The sequence below is a fragment of the Hyperolius riggenbachi genome, chromosome 11 (assembly GCF_040937935.1).
Source record: "Hyperolius riggenbachi isolate aHypRig1 chromosome 11, aHypRig1.pri, whole genome shotgun sequence".
In the NCBI taxonomy this organism is placed as follows: Eukaryota; Metazoa; Chordata; class Amphibia; order Anura; family Hyperoliidae; genus Hyperolius; species Hyperolius riggenbachi.
Window position 1 is genome coordinate 162,121,946 of NC_090656.1, and position 19,463 is coordinate 162,141,408.

Consider the following 19,463-nt stretch of genomic DNA (forward strand, 5'->3'; position numbering starts at 1 on the left):
CTCTATACCAGGAGTAGCAGAGCGGCTATGCAGCACAATATATGCAATACAGTCTCTCTAACACTGTCCCTGTATCGGCAGCAACTGTTCTCCCAACACTGACAAAGGCAGACTGTAAAATGGCTGACGGGAGCTGACCTTTTTTGGGGGGAGTGGCCCGTGTAGTGATCAGGTCAGATTGGCCATCCTGTCCCACCTGACTTCATGGTTAAGAGTCAGAAAATCAAAATCAAAATAATTTGTTTTTCCAACTGCCAAGTACAAAAGGGGTTGTACCCGGAATTGGTTTTGGCTCATACAGGTTCTGGAAGGATGGGGAGGATAATGTCCAAAAGCCAAGAGCCGAGGCTGCCATACTACAACGCCACTAGTCGCACTTGGCAATCATCTGTCATCCCTAAGGAGACATGGGGCAGAGGGAGGCAAAGGTTCAGCAGTGATGACCTAGTTCTTCATGAAGGAAACCCGCGGTGATGGCTGATGCTGCTAAGAATCACAATTGCTGACATCTGGCAGTGCTGGCCAAGGTGTTCCAGTTCAGAAGGTGCCCTATGGGAAAGTATGGGGGGGGCGTGAACAGTGCATACTGTTTGCTGCTAAGGCGACCTGGGCGAATGACCAGAGAGCCATTCACCAGGTGAATGGTTCCGTCATCCCTACTTTTAAACTACCAGCAAGCAAGAAAATACTTAGAATAATTTTGACCGTACTTTTTCACCTACTTTTTGGAACCTTTTCAGTTGCAGAGTGCAAACGTAATTTTAAACAGAAGATGAAAAATGATCTCCTAGGAGAAAAAGTAAATTGGATTTTGCCCATATGAGTATTGTGGGAATAACAGAGACATGGATAGAGGGCAGCCAAGATTACATCAAAAATTTGAAGAAGTTAACTGTGTTTACAAGGACGGTTCACAAAGAGGAGAAATACAGGTCTCTGTATATAGTTACAAAGTTGTTGAGGATTACATTTCCGAAACAATCTCCCTGACTGGGTGAAGATATCATCTCTCTACATCTAGCAGTCATAGCTGTGAATTCCAGGTCAGTGAAAAATGGCGCCCAGCGCCGATAGATAAAAATGGTGCCGACCTTTTGAATTAAATTTATCGTTTTAAAACTTTTTTTTTTCTCCTGCCTGAACAATATTTATCATTTTAAGCCCTGCTTTTCTGGCCTTTGGAAAATGTCTACCCGTCGACTTTAACATTTAATAGCACAGCCCACTTAAAAGCTAAAAACACCAAATTTGCAGGGAATGTTAAGAAGAAAATTGTGAACAAGAGGAAAACATTTTTTTCAAAAAGACCTTATAGTTTTTGAGAAAATCGATTTTGAATATTCTCCTTCTGACCGTCTCTATAGACGCACTTGTTCAAGAAGAAAAAATTGTTTCTTCTTGTTCCCACTGTTCTTCTTAACATTCCCTACACATTTGGTGTTTCTGGCATTTAACCACTTGAGGACCTAGGGCTTTCTACCCCTTAAGGACCGGCCACTTTTTTTCCATTCAGACCACTGCAGCTTTCACGGTTTATTGCTCGCTCATACAACCTACCACGTAAATGAATTTTGGCTCCTTTTCTTGTCACTAATAAAGCTTTCTTTTGATGCTATTTGATTGCTCCTGCGATTTTTACTTTTTATTATATTCATCAAAAAAGACATGAATTTTGGCAAAAAAATGATTTTTTTAACTTTCTGTGCTGACATTTTTCAAATAAAGTAAAATTTCTGTATACATGCAGCGCGAAAAATGTGGACAAACATGTTTTTGATAAAAAAAAACCCATTCAGTGTATATTTATTGGTTTGGGTAAAAGTTATAGCGTTTACAAACTATGGTGCAAAAAGTGAATTTTCCCATTTTCAAGCATCTCTGACTTTTCTGACCCCCTGTCATGTTTCATGAGGGGCTAGAATTCCAGGATAGTATAAATACCCCCCAAATGACCCCATTTTGGAAAGAAGACATCCCAAAGTATTCACTGAGAGGCATAGTGAGTTCATAGAAGATATTATTTTTTGTCACAAGTAAGCGGAAAATGACACTTTGTGAGAAAAAAAAAAAAAAAAAAAGTTTCCATTTCTTCTAACTTGCGACAAAAAAAAATGAAATCTGCCACGGACTCACAATGCCCCTCTCTGAATACCTTGAAGGGTCTACTTTCCAAAATGGGTCATTTGTGGGGTGTGTTTACTGTCCTGACATTTTGGGGGGTGCTAAATTGTAAGCACCCCTGTAAAGCCTAAAGGTGCTCATTGGACTTTGGACCCCTTAGCGCAGTTAGGCTGCAAAAAAGTGCCACACATGTGGTATTGCCGTACTCAGGAGAAGTAGTATAATGTGTTTTGGGGTGTATTTTTACACATACCCATGCTGGGTGGGAGAAATATCTCTGTAAATGACAATTTGTTCATTTTTTTTACACACAATTGTCCATTTACAGAGATCTTTCTCCCACTCAGCATGGGTATGTGTAAAAATACACCACAAAACACATTATACTACTTCTCCTGAGTACGGCGATACCACATGTGTGGCACTTTTTTGCACCCTAACTGCGCTAAAGGGTCCAAAGTTCAATGAGTACCTTTAGGATTTCACAGGTCATTTTGAGAAATTTCGTTTCAAGACTACTCCTCACGGTTTAGGGCCCCTAAAATGCCAGGGCAGTATAGGAACCCCACAAATGACCCTATTTTAGAAAGAAGACACCCCAAGGTATTCCGTTAGGAGTATGGTGAGTTCATAGAAGATTTTATTTTTTGTCAAAAGTTAGCGGAAAATGACACTTTGTGAAAAAACACAATTAAAATCAATTTCCGCTAACTTGTGACAAAAAATAAAATCTTCTATGAACTCGCCATACTACTAACGGAATACCTTGGGGTGTCTTCTTTCTAAAATGGGGTCATTTGTGGGGTTCCTATACTGCTCTGGCATTTTAGGGGCCCTAAACCGTGAGGAGTAGTCTTGAAACGAAATTTCTCAAAATGACCTGTAAAATCCTAAAGGTACTCATTGGACTTTGGGCCCTTTAGCGCAGTTAGGGTGCAAAAAAGTGCCACACATGTGGTATCACCATACTCGGGAGAAGTAGTACAATGTGTTTTGGGGTGTATTTTTACACATACCCATGCTGGGTGGGAGAAATACCTCTGTAAATGGACAATTGTGTGTAAAAAAATCAAAAGATTGTCATTTACAGAGGTATTTCTCCCACCCAGCATGGGTATGTGTAAAAATACACCCCAAAACACATTATACTACTTCTCCCGAGTACGGCGATACCACATGTGTGGCACTTTTTTGCACCCTAACTGCACTAAGGGGCCCAAAGTCCAATGAGTACCTTTAGGATTTCACAGGTCATTTTTGTTTCAAGACTACTCCTCGCGGTTTAGGGCCCCTAAAATGCCAGGGCAGTATAGGAACCCCACTAATGACCCCATTTTAGAAAGAAGACACCCCAAGGTATTCCGTTAGGAGTATGGTGAGTTCATAGAAGTTTTTATTTTTTTGTCACAAGTTAGCGGAAATTGATTTTAATAGTTTTTTTTCACAAAGTGTCTTTTTCCGCTAACTTGTGACAAAAAATAAAATCTTCTATGAACTCACCATACTCCGTACGGAATACCTTGGGGTGTCTTCTTTCTAGAATGGGGTCATTTGTGGGGTTCCTATACTGCCCTGGCATTTTAGGGGCCCTAAACCGTGAGGAGTAGTCTTGAAACCAAATGTCGCAAAATGACCTGTGAAATCCTAAAGGTACTCATTGGACTTTGGGCCCCTTAGCGTACTTAGGGTGTAAAAAAGTGCCACACATGTGGTACCGCCGTACTCAGGAGAAGTAGTATAATGCGTTTTGGGGTGTATTTTTACACATACCCATGCTAAGTGGGAGAAATATCTCTGTAAATGACAATTGTTTGATTTTTTTACACACAATTGTCCATTTACATAGAAATTTCTCCCACCCAGCATGGGTATGTGTAAAAATACACCCCAAAACACATTATACTACTTTTCCTGAGTACGGCGGTACCACATGTGTGACACTTTTTTGCAGCCTAGGTGCGCTAAGGGGCCCAACGTCCTATTCACAGGTCATTTTGAGGCATTTGTTTTCTAGACTACTCCTCGCGGTTTAGGGCCCCTAAAATGCCAGGGCAGTATAGGAACCCCACAAGTGACCCCATTTTAGAAAGAAGACACCCCAAGGTATTCTGTTAGGAGTATGGTGAGTTCATAGAAGATTTTATTTTTTGTCAAAAGTTAGCGGAAAGTGACACTTTGTGGAAAAAAAACAATAAAAATCAATTTCCGCTAACTTTTGACAAAAAATAAAATCTTCTATGAACTCGTCATACACCTAACAGAATACCTTGGGGTGTCTTTTTTTCTAAAATGGGGTCACTTGTGGGGTTCCTATACCGCCCTGGCATTTTACGGGCCCAAAACCGTGAGTAGTCTGGAAACCAAATGTCTCAAAATGACTGTTCAGGGGTATAAGCATCTGCAAATTTTGATGACAGGTGGTCTATGAGGGGGCGAATTTTGTGGAACCGGTCATAAGCAGGGTGGCCTTTTAGATGACAGGTTGTATTGGGCCTGATCTGATGGATAGGAGTGCTAGGGGGGTGACAGGAGGTGATTGATGGGTGTCTCAGGGGGTGGTTAGAGGGGAAAATAGATGCAATCAATGCACTGGGGAGGTGATCGGAAGGGGGTCTGAGGGGGATCTGAGGGTTTGGCCGAGTGATCAGGAGCCCACACGGGGCAAATTAGGGCCTGATCTGATGGGTAGGTGTGCTAGGGGGTGACAGGAGGTGATTGATGGGTGTCTCAAGGTGTGATTAGAGGGGGGAATAGATGCAAGCAATGCACTGGCGAGGTGATCAGGGCTGGGGTCTGAGGGCATTCTGAGGGTGTGGGCGGGTGATTGAGTGCCCTAGGGGCAGATAGGGGTCTAATCTGATAGGTAGCAGTGACAGGGGGTGATTGATGGGTAATTAGTGGGTGTTTAGGGTAGAGAACAGATGTAAACACTGCACTTGGGAGGTGATCGGACGTCGGATCTGCGAGCGATCTATTGGTGTGGGTGGGTGATCAGATTGCCCGCAAGGGGCAGGTTAGGGGCTGATTTATGGGTGGCAGTGACAGGGGGTGATTGATGGGTGGCAGTGACAGGGGGTGATTGATGGGTGGCAGTGACAGGGGGTGATTGATGGGTGATTGATAGGTGATTGACAGGTAATCAGTGGGTTATTACAGGGGAGAACAGATGTAAATATTGCACTGGCGAATTGATAAGGGGGGGTCTGAGGGTAATCTGAGCGAGTAGGCGGGTGATTGGGTGCCCGCAAGGGGCAGATTAGGGTCTGATCTGATGGGTAACAGTGACAGGTGGTGATAGGGGGTGATTTATGGGTGATTGATGGGTAATTAGTGGGTGTTTAGAGGAGAGTAAACGCTGCGCTTGGGTGGTGATCTGATGTCGCATCTGCGGGCGATCGATTGGTGTGGGTGGGTAATCAGATTGCCCGCAAGGGGCAGGTTAGGGGCTGATTGTTGGGTGGCAGTGACAGGGGGTGACAGGGGGTGATTGATGGGTGATAGGTGATTGGCAGGTGATTGACAGGTGATCAGTGGGTTATTACAGGGAAGGATAGATGTAAATAATGCCCTGGCGAATTGATAAGGGGGGGTCTGAGGGTAATCTGAGCGTGTAGGCGGGTGATTGGGTGCCCGCAAGGGGCAGATTAGGGTCTGATCTGATAGGTAACAGTGATAGGGGGTGATTGATGGGTAATTAGTGGGTGTTTAGAGAAGATAACAGATGTAAACAATACATTTGGGAGGTAATCTGACGGCGGGTTTGCGGGCGATCTAATGGTGTGGGTGGGTGATCAGATTGCCCGCAAGGGGCAGGTTAGGGGCTGATTGATGGGTGGCAGTGACAGGGGGTGACAGGGGGTGATTGATGGGTGATAGGTGATTGGCAGGTGATTGACAGGTGATCAGTGGGTTATTACAGGGAAGAACAGATGTAATGAATGCACTGGTGAATTGATAAGGGGGGGTCTGAGGGCAATCTGAGCGTGTGGGCGGGTGATTGGGTGCCCGCAAGGGGCAGATTAGGGTCTGATCTGATAGGTAAAAGTGACAGGTGGTGATAGGGGGTGATTGATGGGTGATTGATGGGTAATTAGTGGGTGTTTAGAGGAGAGAATAGATGTAAACAATGGATTTGGGAGGTGATCTGATGTCGGATCTGCGGGCGATCTATTGGTGTGGGGGGGTGATCAGATTGCCCGCAAGGGGCAGGTTAGGGGCTGATTGATGGGTGGCAGTGACAGGGGGTGATTGATGGGTGATTGACGGGTGATTGACGGGTGATTGACGGGTGATTGACAGGTGATTGACAGGTGATTGACAGGTGATCAGGGGGGATAGATGCATACAGTACATTGGGGGGGGGGGGGGGGTCTGGGGGGGGTCTGGGGAGAAACTGGGGGGTTGGGGGGTGATCAGGAGGGAGCAGGGGGCAGGGGGGGGGGGTATTAAAAAAAAATAGCATTGACAGATAGTGACAGGGAGTGATTGATGGGTGATTAGGGGGGTGATTGGGTGCAAACAGGGGTCTGGGGGGTGGGCAGGGGGGGGGTCTGATGGGTGCTGTGGGCGATCTGGGGCGGGGGGGGAGAAAATCAGTGTGCTTGGTGCAGACTAGGGTGGCTGCAGCCTGCCCTGGTGGTCCCTCGGACACTGGGACCACCAGGGCAGGAGGTAGCCTGTATAATACACTTTGTAAACATTACAAAGTGTATTATACACTTTGTATGCGGCGATCGTCGGGTTAACATCCCGCCGGCGCTTCCGTATGGCCGGCGGGATGTTGCGGCGAGTGAGCGGCGACAGGCGGAGGCGGAGGATCGCGTCACGGATGACGCGATCGCTCCGCCCATGCCCAAACAAGGACCGCCGCATTTTGTCAATACGGCGGTCCTTGCGGCGTCTGCTTCCCGGCCGCCATTTGTCTATACGGCGGTCGGGAAGTAGTTAAAGGGGCTTTGCTATTAACCGCTAAAGTCGGCAGGCGTTTAATTTTCCCACGGTCAGAACAATATTCAAGATCAATTTTCTCAAAAACTATAAGGTCTTTTTGAAAAAAAAATTTTTCTTCTTGTTCACAACTTTCTTCTTAACATTCCCTGCCAATTTGGTGTTTCTATCTTTTAAGGGGGCTGTGCTATTAAACGTTAAATTCGGCAGGCAGACATTTTCCAAAGGGCCAGCAAAGCAGGGCTTAAAACGATAAATATCGTTCAGGCAGGATAAAAAAAAAAAGTTTTAAAACGATAAATATCGTTTTGATGGTGGGCGCCGTTAAAACGATAAATATTGTTTTAAACAAATATCGGGCAGAAGCAGGCGCCATTATTTAACTGGCGCCAATGTTCACTGGTCCCGTGAATTCCCTTTTAAATGAAGAAAGTATCAACAATTTTTTGAACGGGAATATAGAATTTGATTGCCTTAACTACTTCTTGTTTTAAGATATTCTACATTTTAACTATTCTCCCCTCACACTATGAACAATCTCTTTCTTATAAGTGGTAAAATCTCCTATCTCCATTCCTATTTGTTATCAACCAGAATTCCAAAGTCCTTCAAGTCTGATGTTTCCAGCTGTATGTCACTTATTTTATACGGTGCTCTGTCACAGGCAGGTCAAAGGTGCATGATCTTGCAACAGCAAGGAAACATTTGTAAAGCGGTTTTCTCCTGTAGGACCCAAACCGCATAAGCTTGTCTCAGAATAGTACATAGTGACATGTACAAGGGAAAAAAAGTTATGTGATCATAAATGCCAGACTAAACAAGTGGCTTTTCAGTTTTGATTTAAATGTGTCCAGGGTTGGAGCTGTCTTTTTTTTAATGTATTCTTTATTTAACCAAGTATTTTATAACAGATAAAAAATGTTATTTTTAACACCTCAGTGGTCACATTTATCTACATGAAAGTACAAACATATAATGGTATCAAATCTGGGCGACAAATACAAATCTGTTACAATGCAGGGCCCCTTAATCAATATCCTCCTTCTCCATCATCGGGGCCATATATGGCGGCCATAGCCCCTTAAGAGAAAGTGTCATTAGGGCCTTGCTGTAACATAGATTGTAGTGTAACTATTTCAACTAATGTACCCTTCTTAAACTTGAAGATTGTATACAAATGTAAGCAGACTGCAGAGTGGCGCAGCGGAAGTGTGCTGGGCCCATAACCCAAAGGTTGATGGATCGAAACAAAACCTCTGCGAGGCATGATTTCATTTTTGCACCTCGCTTTATCGCATGGGCAAAACGGTTTCCATAGCCCTGTAAGAGAAAGTGTAATAAGGGCCCTGCCGTAACATAGATATTACGGTAGATAAGACTACTCCTGGGCCTTTCTTGTAGTTGAAGAGATGAGTGAACTGTGACACCACACTTAACAAAAAAAAAAAAAAAACAGCAAACAGAGAAGCTTCTCCATATTGGAGCATTGGATTTGGTAAAGTCTTAAGCCAATGTGTTGTAAGACAAAAGTAAGCTTTAGGTTAGCAGGAATGGTTGCATGGCCACCTAGCTTTTCATCCTTCCCAGGCCAGCTAGGCTGACTTCAGCCTGTAGTGTTGGTAGTATAGTGGTGAGCATAGCTGCCCTCCAAGCGGTTGACCTGGGTTTGATTCCTGGCCAATGTATGTGAGCGTGCTTTTGACATCCTACAAATCCCTGGAAGACAAAATCCTCCTCCTCCGGGGGAGAGAGGGAGGAGGGAGAATTACACTCTCTGATTGATGACATGCAGTAGTGTAGGCCAGCAATTTAGCATTGAATGTGATTTCTGTCCTCAAAACACTGCTTTGTGTGAAAACAAAACTTTTTTCCGGGACCTTTGACATCTATCCCGAACCTAAAATTGGAGGTTCGGGCCATCTCTAACCTTAACCTTTGCCCAGTCTAATCTTTAAGAGCACCCCCATGTCTAACCTTAGCTGACTCCGCCGCCAATCTGCCCCAATTGGTTGTATTGTGAAATTTTGGCGCCCCTGTTGTCCGATAAATAGCGGGTGTCCCAGGATCCCAAATGTCACAGTTAAGCTGCAATTTATAATGACACCTATGACGGTCACGGCACCCAGGTTTCTGCTGGTAGTGGGTGTTCAAAGTTCCTGCTTCCACCAGAAACAAGCGTGTGGTTTATTGTGAAATTTGAATAAGATAACTATCTTTTCATTTTGAGCTATTTTAAGCTATTTTAACCAAAGATGGCATAAAAAAAATTACACTGAATCATAATGTAAAGTAATATACAGTATAACATATGATGTATCACTTAATTGCTTACAATTAAAAATAAAAGCAATTTAAGGCAAATGGAAATTTGCATGATTAGTATTATCATTCATTTTTACAGTTTTGTTTTTACAGTAGCTAGTCCTTTAAGCAAGAATGAGTATTTTAAAAAAGAGCACAGGAATGAGATCTATCCTCATTTTTAATATGTTTTATTACAGACAACCTACAGGAATAAACTCTGTCTGTGTGGAATCCTTTCCTTTTCACTACCAATTAATAAAATCTACAGCACAGAAGTGCCGTCTGTGTGTCAAAAAACACTCTCTCTGAACTACCTATATTTACCCCCTGAAAGTGAATACGTTATCAGGCCCAGGATATCAAAGGAGAAGAGGATCAAAGAGTTTTTAATAAGGAACCTGGTGTTTGTAGAATCTACACTTTCATGTATCCTGTTTTGTACAAATTCAGAGTTTTTGGTTTTCCACAAAGACATTTATGAAAATGATTGCTCCTGTATTGTTATGTGCAAGCCTTTGATTACATGCCATGTACACCTTAGTCAAACAAAAGTACTACACCTGTTAATGTTTGATGAGCTTTCTTATGTTTTTCTTTATTATTTTACAGTTCAAGTGTGAGAATTTGGTAAAATAAAATCGGAATATAGGGCATATGAAATTGATTCATCAGTAGTGTAGGTTCCAATTACATACTAATACATAACATATTTATAAGAAGGGTTAAGTATTGTTTTATACAAAACTAAATCTGCAAAAAAGAAAGGTAGTAGTAGCAGCAGCAATGCAGTACTCATGTCCGAAAGCTATTAAAGGCTCCATCTGCAAGTACTAATATACTGTATATTACCTCCACATATCCACAAAATGAAGAGGATCTGGATGTGCATGTCATCAGCTGTTGCTGATGTCTTCTGCTCAGAGCCGGGACAAGGTCCTTCAGCACCCAAGGCTGAGACAGCAAATTGCGCCCCTTCATCCCTCCCACCCCGGCCGTCACACACTAATTGCTATTCTCTAGTTATCTGGCTTGCAGTCACTGCTATGTATGCCCTTTTCTTATTTCTTTGTGCTTCAAACACAATTGGGAATGACAGCTGAATGAATTGTGCGCCCCCTCCTACACTGCGCCCTGAGGCTGGAGCCTCTTCAGCCTCTGCCTCGGCCCGGCCCTACTTCTGCTACTTATTCCTGCAACATCAGCAGAGCCCCTGGAGGGGGGGAAGGGCTTCAGACAAGACTCCATGGGGGTGTCATCACTGCATGTGAGCAACGTGTCAAGCTGGATGTTTCTACACTGCTAATCATGTCTTCTTCAGGTCAGAGACTGATTCCCCCAGCACACAGAGCTTGCATGCAGAGGTGAACCCCCCCCCCCACACACACACACACACACACACCACCCCCCTTTCCATGGATTCTTGTCTGAAGTTTTCTACACTTTTTTACATATATTACATAGTTATTTGGGTTGAAAAAAGACATACATCCATCAGGTTCAACCAGAGGACAAAGCACAACACAATCCTGCTCCCTCACATATCCCTCTTGATCCAGAGGAAGGCAAAAAAACTCTTACAAGGCATGGTCCAATTAGCCCCAAAAGGGAAATAAATCCTTCCCGACTCCAGATGGCAATCAGATAAAATCCCTGGATCAACACCACTGGTCATTGCCTAGTAATTGTAGCTAGAGATGGCCCGAACAGTTCGCCGGCGAACTTGCAGGAGAGCTTGCTGCAGAGATAGGGAAAGCGTTAGTTAGGTCTTATTAGCTTGCACCTAACAAGTTGCTGAAAAGCACCACAAAAAAAGCTCTTCTGGGAGCTAATGTTCTTGTTCTGTGTTTTTTTTGTATGTGTGCCACTGACACTGCATATACAGCCCTTTCTGTCGCAGCTGGCCTTTGCTAATTGATATTCTGTGCCAGGCCCAGCACAGTCAGTGCATACCTTTCACTGCATCTGTGTGACTGCACATTATATTATACCAGCAGCAGTCAGTACCTTTCACTGAATCTGAGTGACTGCACATTGTATTATACCAGCACTGAGTACCTTTCACTGCATCTGTGTGACTGCACATTGTATTTTACCAGCAGTCCGTGTATACCTGTTACTGCATCGGAGGGACTGCACATTGTATAATTTTTCTCTTGGATTGATCATAATGGTACATGCTAGACTGGCTTCAGCATGTAGTGTTGGTGGTATAGTGGTTAAGTGAGTTACCTATCACACACTGAGACCTGGGTTCAATTCCCAGCCCAGCCTGGGTTCAATTCCCAGCCAATGTGAGTTGTTTTTTGACATGCTACAAATCCTTAAGCAACCTAATTTTTCTCTTGGATTGATAATAATGGTACATGCTAGGCTGGCTTCAGCATGTAGTGTTGGTGGGGGTATAGTGGTTAAGTGAGTTACCTACCACACACTGAGACCTGGGTTCAATTCCCAGCCCAGCCTGGGTTCAATTCCAAGCCACGGTATGTAAGCTGGCTTTTGAAATACTACAATTCCCTGGAAGATGAGACCATCCTCCCTCCGGGAGGAGGGAGAGAGGAATTAGGGACTATGGGCCACCATATAGGATAAACAAGGACACTTTAGTGATTTTTTCAATTTTTTCCGACGGAATCCGGAATTCCGCTGAATTTCATACAAATCCGGCGGAATTTTCATAGCGACGGAATTTAACACTGACGGAATCCGTGATTTCCGTCGGAATGGAATTTGCTCATTCCGATCATCCCTAGTACAGATGTCCATATTTCAATTGAGATCTTCTGGTTTTGTTTAACCTAAAGGATTGCCATGCAGAGATCGTGGATCTGCCAGTCTGGTTCTAGTCACGACCACGAACTGCATGATCAATCTTTACAGTTTGTAGTTTTCGCTTGCCCATTGAAGTCTATTGCGGATCGCCAAGTTTGCCGGTTCGTGAGCTTTTGCCGTAGTTCGCATTCGCGGTTTGTGAACCCAAAATCTGAGGTTTGAGCCATCTCTAATTATTTACATAGTTACATAGTTATTTGGGCTGAAAAAAGACATACGTCCATCGAGTTCAACCAGAGAACCGGGGGCGTAGCAATAGGGGGTGCAGAGGTAGCGACCGCATTGGGGCCCTTGGGCCAGAGGGGCCCCGTAGGGTCCACCCTCTATCACAGTATTAGCTCTCTGTTGGTCCTGTGCTGGTAATAATCACTTCTATAGATGCTTGGAATAGTAGTGATCATTAACACACTGTTCCTCATCCCTTTCTTGCATCTCAGACACTGTGGTATTCCTTGTCAGGTGTTGGTGCGCCATATTCATTGTTATATATGGAGTGCTTGGGGGGGGGGGGGGGGGGCATGTAACACTTGCACTAGGGCCCACAGCTCCTTAGCTACGCCACTGCAGAGAAAAAAGTACAACACCAGCCTGCTCCCTCACATATCCCTGTTGATCCAGAGGAAGGCAAAAAACCCTTACATGGCATGGTCCAATTAGCCCCAAAAGGGAAAAAATTCCTTCCCGACTCCAGATGGCAACCAGATAAAATCCCTGGATCCACATCACTGGGCATTACCTAGTAATTGTAGCCATGGATGTCTTTCAATGCAAGGAAAGCATCTAAGCCCCCTTTAAATGCAGGTATAGAATTTGCCATAACTGCTTCCTGTGGCAATGCATTCCACATCTTAATCACTCTTACTGTAAAGTATGCTTTCCTAAATAAATGGCTAAAACATTTTTCCTCCATGCGCAGATTATGTCCTCTAGTCCTTTGAGAAGGTCTAGGGACAAAAAGCTGATCCGCCAAGCTTTTATTTTGCTCTCTGATGTATTTATACATGTTAATTAGATCCCCTCTAGGGCGTCTTTTCTCTAGACTAAATAAACCCAGTTTATCTAACCTTTCCTTCCATCCCTCGTATCAATTTTGTTCATCGTCTTTGCACCTGCCCTAAAACTGCAATATCTTTCCTGTAATGTGGTGCCCAGAATTGAATTTCATATTCCAGATGTGGCCTTACTAGCGAGTGAAACAGGGGCAATATTATGCTAGCATCTCAAGTTTTTATTTCCTCACCTGGGGCTTTCTCCAGCCTCTTGCAGATGACTGTCCCACGCCGACCGCTCCGCACCACCGTACTGGTCTCCGAACATGGTGTGAAGGCGACCCGAGGTTGTCCTCACTGCGACTGTGCTAACCGTCGCTGTCAATCAAGCCCACGTTGTACGCGGCTTACTGCGCAGGATTGTAGGAGGACTTAGGAGTACTCATCGACAACAAGTTAAATAATCGTATTCAATGCCAAACCACTGCAGCTAAAGCAAATAAAATTTTGGGATTGGAAAGGATTGCGGAGATGCCGCCGCGCGGTCTGGCGGCGGGGCGGCTGTCTCCACGTTCAGACCGGAGGCTTCCGCACAGCAGCATGCGTCTGGTTTGTCTGAGCCTTCTAGTGCACACAGATGGAGAGCTACGTGCACGCGCGCTGGGAGGCAGGACCTTTATGCCAGGAGGAGAGGGATCAGCTGATCAGGTTGGTCAGCTGATCCCAGCGCAGACTGTCATTGGATGAGTAGCTTTGGCGGCGCTGAGGAGCGCTGCACTATATATAGATCTCGCTGTTCAGTCTCAGGTTGTCTGCCGTTACGAATACATACGTGTGAGCACTCAGACGATAGTCAGATCCCACAGTGTGTTAGAACCACTAAACTTACACTACACTTTACACTTAGCCAGATTACGCTTGTGTCATTACTGTGTTATACTTTAGACCAGTTCCAGGGTGTTATGACCAAGGACCTCACACCCAAGTTTAGGAATACTGTGTCATTGCTGTGTTATACTTTAGACCAGTTCCAGGGTGTTGTGACCAAGGACCTCACACCCAAGTTTAGGAATACTGTGTCATTGCTGTGTTATACTTTAGACCAGTTCCAGGGTGTTGTGACCAAGGACCTCACACCCAAGTTTAGGAATACTGTGTCATTGCTGTGTTATACTTTAGACCAGTTCCAGGGTGTTGTGACCAAGGACCTCACACCCAAGTTTAGGAATACTGTGTCATTGCTGTGTTATACTTTAGACCAGTTCCAGGGTGTTGTGACCAAGGACCTCACACCCAAGTTTAGGAATACTGTGTCATTGCTGTGTTATACTTTAGACCAGTTCCAGGGTGTTGTGACCAAGGACCTCACACCCAAGCTTAGGAATACTGTGTCAGAGCTGTGTTATATTTTAGACCAGTTCCAGGGTGTTGTGACCAAGGACCTCACACCCAAGCTTAGGAATACTGTGTCAGAGCTGTGTTATACTTTAGACCAGTTCCTGGGTGTTGAGACCACGGACCTCACACTCTAGACTAGGCCTCTGCTTTATCTGTTATGACCAATTGCTCTTTCGACCTCTCTCCTGCTTTATGATTCGGTACCTATTCATATCTGCCTACCTGTTGCCAAACACTGCCTGTACCTGGTTACCGAATCAGCCTTCTGTCTCTGTACCTTATCTGCTCGTGTGTTGCCGACCTGGCCTGGCCGACCCTGCTGGCTGTCACTCATACCTTGAGTGTTCAGTCTGTCTGTACTACCTGTGACACTACCCCGCCAAGTGTCAGGTAGCTGCAGAGACCTCCTGTTCCTCATAGAGGCCTCTCTGCAGTCCAGTCAGGGGCTCTATCCCTTAGGAGTCCTTTGGCTGCAGTATAGTCGGATTCCTAGTATTGCAGGAAATCACTGGCTCGCAGGTTATCCCTATCCCCTTTCCTAGGAGATAGTTCACACACAGCCAAGGGCCGCCTGCTCCTCAGGTGGTCCATGCTCATTGTTATCTGCATCTCCCGCCCCACGGGAGACAGCCTACTGTTGCACCAAAACACTTACACTTTATCAGGTGTCCAGAGGTTAGTCATACTTGTATTATTGGTGATTCTGCAGATCATCAATGATTGGGTATATATCTGTATTGTTGGTGATACTGCAGATCACCAATAATCAGATTGTCTCTGTGTGCTGACACCAAATGTTATAGAACGGCAAACCTGAAAAACAAAATGGACGCACTCCACAGTCATCTTGATGCACTCACCACCTTGGTGGAGAATTTCATCAGAGTGCTGGACGGTCATCAGACCCAGATCACTGCCTTGTCTGGGTCCATACAGGTCCTTCAGACGGCTGTGAATTCAGTGCAATCCCCTCCAGTTACAGACTTGCGTATGTCTGTACCCGAAAGGTTTTCTGGTCATAGATCTGACTTTCAGAATTTTAAAAATCGAGTAATGTCGTATTTTGAGTTGAGACCCAACTTGTCAGGAACTGAGGCACAGAGAATTACATTTATTAAGACCCTGCTGTCAGGGGATTCTCAAACATGGGCATATAGCCTTCAGGCAGGGCATGAGGCTTTGACGTCAGTCGAGGAATTTTTTTAAGGCCATGGCCATAATTTATGATGACCCGGACATTGCCTCCACTGCTGAGCGGAAGCTCAAAACTTTGCGTCAAGGCAAGGATCCGGTAGAAGTCTACGCAGCTGAGTTCAGGAAGTGGTCTGTGTCAACTAGGTGGGGGACATTTGCATTGTTAGACTGTTTTTTATCAGGGTTGTCAGACGCAGTCTCAGATTTGATGTTGGGACACCCTGAACCTAAATCTATCGATGAGGCAATCGCCTTAGCAGTTGATCGGCGTTTACGCTATCATAAACAGACCCTGGGTAAGAACACTGTGAGATATGTCTCCTACGCCTCTCCTCCACTCGTGTCACTTCCGCCAGAGCCAATGCAAATTGGGCAGTCAAAATTGACACGGGTGGAAAGGAATCGCAGGAAAACAGAACAGCTCTGTTTATACTGTGCAGAGGAGGGTCATAAGGTGCAGAATTGTCCCAAGAAGTCGAGAAACGCTGCTGCCTAGGTGTAGTCAGAGGTAATACCGTAGGCGCGCAGTCTTTACCTCTAAACGATAATCGCTTGCTCCTTCCCTGTTCTGTCACATGGGAAGGTCAGACTGTTTCCACTGAAGCTTTCTTAGACTCTGGCTCAGCAGCTAACTTTAATGATTACGAGTTTGCAAAAAAGTTGGGGATTCCCATACTTCCATTGGACCAGCAGGTTTTGGTCACTGCAGTAGATGACTCTCCTCTGCAAAGTAGACATCCCCTGTCCCGGACCCCGGAGTTGGGGTTCAGTGTTGGGGTACTACATAAAGAGAATCTACAGTTTCTGGTCTTGCGTATGGCAACCTCCACCGTTATTCTTGGCTTGCCATGGTTACAGCTTTACTCACCTCAAATAGACTGGGTTTCAGGTCAGCTAACGAGCTGGTCTACCCATTGTTATCATCACTGTTTAGCGAAAGTAACCGTGGGTAACACCAAGATTCAGGTTATAGGTGTGCCAAGCCAATACGCAGAATTTGCAGATGTGTTTTGTCCCAAATCAGCTGATAAACTTTCCCCCCACCGTACCTTCGACTGTCCGATCGATTTAAGATCTGGTTGTATGCCTCCCAGAGGTCACCTCTATAATCTATCTGGGCCTGAGAAACTGGCAATGCAGGAGTATATCAAAGAAAATTTGGCTAAAGGGTTCATCCGCCCCTCTCGTTCACCAGCAGGGGCAGGATTCTTTTTTGTAAAGAAAAAAGATGGAGGCCTTCGTCCTTGCATTGATTACCGAGGTTTAAACAAGATTACAGTGAAAAATTGTTATCCTCTGCCCTTGATTAACGATTTGTTCACTCAGGTTACTAACGCCAAGATTTTCTCGAAATTAGATTTAAGAGGTGCATACAACCTAGTTCGTATCAGGTAGGTGAACAGAGGCGCCAGAAGGATAAAAGTACATACATTTTTTTAAAAATTGCTGGGAGGAAGTGGTGGACTCGCCTCCATTAAAGCCAGACGCCAAGGACTGTAAATACATAGATATACACATTTATTGAAAATACCCCAAAGATGCAACGCATTTCGCGGGCACAGCCCACTTCTTCAGGCAATAAGCAGGGGATAAACAACAGCAATTCAGTTATAGCAAGCAGAGCACCTCTCGGCATTTGGCCTTGAAGCAACTGTCATCCAAACTAGGTCCTAGATTCATAGGACCTTTTCCAGTGACCAGAAAAATTAATAATGTCACTTATGCTATTGATCTCCCAGCCAGCATGCGAGGCATGAGATCAATCCATGTGTCTCTGTTAAAGCCAGCAGTGCACGTGGATTCCTCTCCCCCCCCCTGTGTTGGTTAATGACCAACCTGAATATGAGATTGAAAAGATTCTGGACTCTCGGTTAGTGCAGAATTCCGTGCAGTATCTGGTTCACTGGAAGGGATATGGTGTGGAGGAAAGAACATGGGTGCCAGATTTTCGCATGCATGCGGAAGAATTAAAGAAAGAGTTTAATGACTCACATCCTGGGAAGCCTGGTGGGAATTGTCCGGAGTCCACTCCTCAAGGGGGGGGGGGGGGGGTACTGTAAAGGATTGCGTAGATGCCGCCGCGCGGTCTGGCGGCAAGGCGGCTGTCTCAGCATTCAGACCGGCGGTTTCCGCACAGCAGCATGCGTCTGGTTTGTCTGAGCCTTCTAGTGCACACAGATGGAGAGCTACGCGCGCACGCGCTGGGAGGCAGGGCCTTTATGCCAGGAGGAGAGGGATCAGCTGATCAGGTTGGTCAGCTGATCCCAGCGCAGACTGTCATTGGCTGAGTAGTGCTGGGTGGCGCTGAGGAGCGCTGCACTATATATAGATCTCGCTGTTCAGTCTCAGGTTGTCTGCCGTTACGAATACATACGTGTGAGCACTCAGACGATAGTCAGATCCCACAGTGTGTTAGAACCACTAAACTTACACTACACTTTACACTTAGCCAGATTACGCTTGTGTCATTACTGTGTTATACTTTAGACCAGTTCCAGGGTGTTATGACCAAGGACCTCACACCCAAGTTTAGGAATACTGTGTCATTGCTGTGTTATACTTTAGACCAGTTCCAGGGTGTTGTGACCAAGGACCTCACACCCAAGTTTAGGAATACTGTGTCATTGCTGTGTTATACTTTAGACCAGTTCCAGGGTGTTGTGACCAAGGACCTCACACCCAAGTTTAGGAATACTGTGTCATTGCTGTGTTATACTTTAGACCAGTTCCAGGGTGTTGTGACCAAGGACCTCACACCCAAGTTTAGGAATACTGTGTCATTGCTGTGTTATACTTTAGACCAGTTCCAGGGTGTTGTGACCAAGGACCTCACACCCAAGTTTAGGAATACTGTGTCATTGCTGTGTTATACTTTAGACCAGTTCCAGGGTGTTGTGACCAAGGACCTCACACCCAAGCTTAGGAATACTGTGTCAGAGCTGTGTTATATTTTAGACCAGTTCCAGGGTGTTGTGACCAAGGACCTCACACCCAAGCTTAGGAATACTGTGTCAGAGCTGTGTTATACTTTAGACCAGTTCCTGGGTGTTGAGACCACGGACCTCACACTCTAGACTAGGCCTCTGCTTTATCTGTTATGACCAATTGCTCTTTCGACCTCTCTCCTGCTTTATGATTCGGTACCTATTCATATCTGCCTACCTGTTGCCAAACACTGCCTGTACCTGGTTACCGAATCAGCCTTCTGTCTGTACCTTATCTGCTCGTGTGTTGCCGACCTGGCCTGGCCGACCCTTCTGGCTGTCACTCATACCTTGAGTGTTCAGTCTGTCTGTACTACCTGTGACACTACCCCGCCAAGTGTCAGGTAGCTGCAGAGACCTCTCTGCAGTCCAGTCAGGGGCTCTATCCCTTAGGAGTCCTTTGGCTGCAGTATAGTCTGATTCCCAGTATTGCAGGGAATCACTGGCTCGCAGGTTATCTCTATCCCCTTTCCTAGGAGATAGTTCACACACAGCCAAGGGCCACCTGCTCCTCAGGTGGTCCATGCTCATTGTTATCTGCGTCTCCCGCCCCACGGGAGACAGCCTACTGTTGCACCAAAACACTTACACTTTATCAGGTGTCCAGAGGTTAGTCATACTTGTATTATTGGTGATTCTGCAGATCATCAATGATCGGGTATATATCTGTATTGTTGGTGATACTGCAGATCAC

The 19,463-nt window shown here is 45.2% G+C and overlaps 1 long non-coding RNA gene across 1 annotated transcript in view; it reads left to right on the top strand.

Annotated features, from left to right (window-relative positions):
- Window positions 1-9,875, top strand: part of LOC137538625 (uncharacterized) — a 485,758-nt gene extending 475,883 nt beyond the window's left edge. Inside the window, exon 3 of the long non-coding RNA XR_011024851.1 lies at window positions 9,570-9,875. This is a non-coding gene — a long non-coding RNA (uncharacterized lncRNA). The remainder of the gene's footprint in view (window positions 1-9,569) is intronic.
- Window positions 9,876-19,463: the final 9,588 nt, after the last annotated feature.